The sequence below is a fragment of the Peromyscus eremicus genome, chromosome 18 (genome assembly GCF_949786415.1).
Source record: "Peromyscus eremicus chromosome 18, PerEre_H2_v1, whole genome shotgun sequence".
Taxonomy (NCBI): domain Eukaryota; kingdom Metazoa; phylum Chordata; class Mammalia; order Rodentia; family Cricetidae; genus Peromyscus; species Peromyscus eremicus.
The window spans coordinates 11,103,042-11,108,004 of record NC_081434.1 but is presented as its reverse complement, the minus strand read 5'-3'; the positions used below and the strand labels follow the sequence as shown (position 1 = coordinate 11,108,004).

Sequence of the window (4,963 nt, the reverse complement as noted above, 5' to 3'; positions counted from 1 at the left end):
GCAATGCTCGTTACATGCGAACGTTCTGAAGAGGTTTTCAGAATGAAAAGAGCCATGATCACTTTCACTGGGAGATAAAGAGTTTTCCTACCAAGAGACTTGCTGTGAAACCGGCAAGTGGTGGAGGAGTGTTCTGAAGAACTCGGTACTGATTTCTTTTCCACACGTTCCCCAGTAGATGCTGGCTCATATAAACACTGCCCACTTCTGCTGCTGAGTGTCAGTTTCCACTCGGTGACTTCTGAGGAAGCAGGTGAGGCTTTGTCTGGGTCCAAACTTGGACAACCTGGGGTCAGAACTTATTTCCAGCAGTTTCTAATTCTTGGTGGCACTTTGTCTATTAATGGTTTCTGGCTTTTCCATTTTCCTCACAACTGTGCATTCTAAATGCTGACACACGATTTGATCTTCAGCAATGTGTTGGTTGTGGCTCTCTGATTAGACACAGGGTCTGATGTACTGCTTTCATCAGACCGGTCACCAGCTGGATAACGATCCAGATGTTTCCTAATCATAGAACAAGTTGGCTCACAGAGTGTTTTGGGTGCACTGTTTTGTTAACCCTCAAAATAACCTCACGACACTGTATGACATCACAGTCCTTCATCAAGCTTCTGCTATCATTGGCCCTAGCTAAAGGCTTGGCATAAGATGCTGAGTGACCCTCTCGGTGACTTTGGGCTTCTCTTGAGCCCGCCTATGTTTAACACGTATTTTCCCCATAAGACAAGCTCATATCCCTCCACAGGCTGTCCTGTCCACCACTTCTGTAATTCTTGCTATTTTCTGTGTCTTCGTTACACTTCCCTCGGGTCTACAACATCTTCTTCAGCTGTGGTGGTAACACACGCTGAATAGTTCCTTCCAATTAATTTCCCAGTGTCAGCAAACATTGTCTCAAGCTTTCACGATACATCTAATATTATTGATATTCCTCCTCATTTTTTTTTCCAATTTGTTCTAATACAGCCTTCCAAGTTTCTCTTCCCACACAAATGTGAACCCATTTTTAAAAATCATTTAGCCGGCAGGGACGTGTTTGTTTTGCTTTCCGTATGAAGGGTTGGGCCCTGATCTAAAGTTACTCAGGTGAAAATGCCATTCCAGCTGGGCGATTGCAGACAGACAGGAAACAACGTAAAAAGTAAATACAACGTTTATCAGACGACCAGAAGCCTTGAGAAGGACGAGCATGCCAGGAGGGGCTCCGTGGTAGAGAACTTGATTAGCCTGAGCAAACCTCGGTTTGATCCTCAGCGCCACACCACAAAACGATAAGAAAAAGGTCAAACAAGCTGGGAGGTGGCGGCGGCGGTGGTGGTAAGGGGAACAGAACAGGGAGGGATGTGATATTTGCTCTTTGAGGAATGTTGGCAGGAAAACTTTGTTTCACACAGACATGGAAGGTCCTTACAGCGATAGAGCTGAACAGCAAATGGATTACTGTTGACATGTTCCTGTAATTTATGTGGCTGTAGAAACTGAGGCTAGAGGAGGTTAGGTGTTTTCAGTATCATGGTGTGATTATTATGAAGCACACACATCTATAATCTAGAAGACTTTATACTCTTTGGGTCACCTATAATGCCTTGTTTTTTCCTCAAGTAAGCATGTTATTTGAGGACTTTATGGAAGAAATTCTTCCTCCCTCCCTCCTTCCTTCCCTCCCTTCCTCCTTCCTCCCTTTCTTCCTTCCGTTATTTTTTCTAATAAGAGGATTTATTTTAATTTTAATTTTGTGTGTGTGTGTGTGTGTGTGTGTGTGTGTGTGTGTGTGTGTGTGTTAAGGGAAGATGGTTGATACCAGTTTCCTAAAGATGAATCAGTAAGAGTTTAGCTGGGGTTTACTTTCCTCAAAGTCTCATTGAGTAGTATTTGTAAGAATGAGAAGTACAGGAATTCCTGCCATGTTAATGGGTCGATCTTTTCTCCTGCTTGTTCCTATGTGAATACACCCATCTGGCTTAAAGATGCGTCCTACTCTTTCAGAGACCTGTGACACCATTCACCTCTAGAAGAGGAAGGACTGAGCGGGTAGAGGAGTGCTGGGCACTGGCCCATCCCTAGACTTCTAAACTGCTGATACGATGGGGACTGTCATTAGGTATTATATTTAGGAGACCATCACTGCTCAGATCCCACCTCATGATTCCAGTACTCTGGAGATTCATGTCACTAGCAAAACAGTCATCTCTGGGCCAACTGGAAGAAACATCTTAGAAATTACTTGCCTCATTTCCTCCAGGGAATATATTTACTCTGCTTTTGACCATTTAGGGTCCCCCCCCCACCCCCGAGTTTTTTTTATTTTATTTTATGTGTATGAGTGTTTTGCTTTCATGTATCTGCATCACATGTATGCAAAGAGGTCAGAAGAGGGCATTAGATCCCCTGGAACTGGAATTATAAGTCGTGAGCCACCATGTGGCAGCTAGGAATTGAACCTACATCCTCTACAAAGCATCAAGTGCTCTGAACTGTGGATCAGTTTCTCTAGTCCGACCCTGTCTAGATTTTTATTTTTATTTTGAAGCAGTACTCAATTGATTCACTACCTCAAGGTCTTTGATATTGATTTTCTTTCTTAGTTGTTTACTTTCAGCAAAACCTTTTTTTTTTTTGTTTTTTGTTTTTTGTTTTTTTGAGACAGGGTTTCTCTGTATAGTTTTGGTGCCTGTCCTGGATCTTGCACTGTACACCAGGCTGGCCTGGAAGTCACAGAGATCCATCTGACTCTGCCTCCCAAGTGCTGGGATTAAAGGCGTGCGCCACCACTGCCCGGCCTCAGCAAAACCTTTATTCGACACGTATTCACTACTGAGTGGTCATTGTATATTAGATACTTTTCTCAAGTTGGACAATAGGTATTAAAATAAAGCATTACCCTCAATATGCCTGGAGTCTCCCCAGAAAGCAGAAAACAACAGTAACAGCTGGGCCCAAACGGGTTGCTTCTGAGTGCAGGCGCTCATGATGAAGCTCTGAGGGTAATGTCACGAGGCACTGAGTGATGGCGGCAGGCTGTGCAAGCAGTTGGTTTGGAACTGAGGATGAGGACAGGTTTTCGGTGGGATTTGAGCTGAGGCAGCAGAACTACGGGGTAAAGAGCCCTATGGAAGAGGGACACAGTGAATTCTTAGGGCTTTGAAGTGGGAAAGACCTCAGAATGTTCTAGAAAAGGAAAGGACTGTAGTTGCAGTGAAATACTCATTGAAAATGGGGTGCGGCGGCTGAGGGAAGCAGGAAGTGGATCACAGAGGGTAGGGGGGCAAGATGGGGAGTTTGAATTTTACTCTGGAAGTTATTTATAGTTTTTTTTTTTTTTTTTTTGGTTTTTCAAGACAGGGTTTCTCTGTGTAGCTTTGCGCCTTTCCTGGGACTCACTTGGTAGCCCAGGCTGGCCTCGAACTCACAGAGATCCGCCTGGCTCTGCCTCCCGAGTGCTGGGATTAAAGGCGTGCGCCACCACCGCCCGGCTATTTATAGGGTTTTTTATACATTTTAAACAAGTTCGTGTAAACACCAAGATGCTTGACGTGAAGGGGAAACTCTTGAGGATCATTTTTAACAATAGTAATTAACCTCTTGAAGATAGGTTGCCCCACATGTAACAGCTATAACATGTAAAAAAAGGTATAAAGTTATTCATAGTTTTATAGCGACAAATGAAAAAGCATTAAAATTCCCCAGCCGAGAACAAGGTATACAAAGAGATTTCTGTCTTTATTGAAAAATAGGAGAGAAAAATAACTTACTGGATTATGAAGATACACGGTGAATGGGCAGGTGGATATCTGTGAGTGCAAGGCCCGCCTGGTTTACGTGGTGAGTACCAGGACGGCCAGGGTTATGTAGAGAGACCCTGTATCAAAAACATAAATAAATAAAGCAAAAATAAAAAGAGCTGAATGAACATGCCTCTAATGGTTGTCAGCCAAACAGAGCATGAGCCATTTAGTTAAAAAAAAAAAAGAGAAAGCACGATATGTGTGTGTTCATAAATCATGTACTTCATGTCCAATAGCAGAGTAGAAAGTGGAGATGAAAGACTGAAGAAAACTGCATTGTAGCAGGCAGGATGTGGTAGAACCAAACTGTGGCTCTCTAATTGAGAATGTGTCCTTGGTCTGCCACAAAGTTCTGAGGTAAAGTAGCCACCTCCCATCTGCTGCTGGACACATCAGCATTATCTTGGTCCTCTGAGTCCGATGGTGCAGGTGTCTCTGTTCCGCTGGTTGATCCTCATCAAATTGAAATCTCCTCCGCCTCATCGACAAACCCTGCTGTTCACACTAGGCTTTCATTAGTTTATTAATTTTAATTTTACTCTTAATTTTAAGCTGTACCACAGAACATCCTGTCTGTCACCTTCAAATTAATATGACCATTGTTCTCAGTCTCAATTTCTTCCTTGGGTTTCTCATCGGCCATGGTAACCTGGAGTCTCCTCAGCTGCTGCTTCACAAAACAGGCATTGGGTCCTCCGTTTTTGTTTTTTTAGAGACAGGGTTTCTCCGTGTAGTTTTGGTGCCTGTCCTGGAGCTCGTTCTGTAGACCAGGCTGGCCTCGAACTCACAGAGATCCGCCTGGCTCTGCCTCCAGATTGCTGGGATTAAAGGTGTGCACCACCACCACCCAGCTTGTTTTGTTAAGTCATAAGTATATTATTTTAAAGAAGTAGAGAAAAACATTGTTTAGCGGAAATCCAAAACAGGGGTGAGGGAGATGGCTATGGGTAAAATATTTGCCACCCAAGAATGAGTTCAGTCTCCAGCACTCGGCACAGTAGTGCACAGAAAAATGAATAGTTACTTAATACCATAACACTGAGGATGCTGTCCTCATTCTCTTTGAGGAGCTGGTTGAGTAGAGAGTCCCGATCTATAACCCTGCTTCCCTCCTTGAGTTGTTGAGGGGGCCAGTTCATGCTGCCGTTGTCCTCATAATGAATGTTAACTCCAAC

The 4,963-nt window shown here is 43.7% G+C and overlaps 1 pseudogene; it reads right to left on the bottom strand.

Moving 5' to 3' along the window:
- Window positions 1-383: 383 nt before the first annotated feature.
- Window positions 384-4,431, bottom strand: LOC131895353 (small ubiquitin-related modifier 2-B-like; annotated as a pseudogene).
- Window positions 4,432-4,963: the final 532 nt, after the last annotated feature.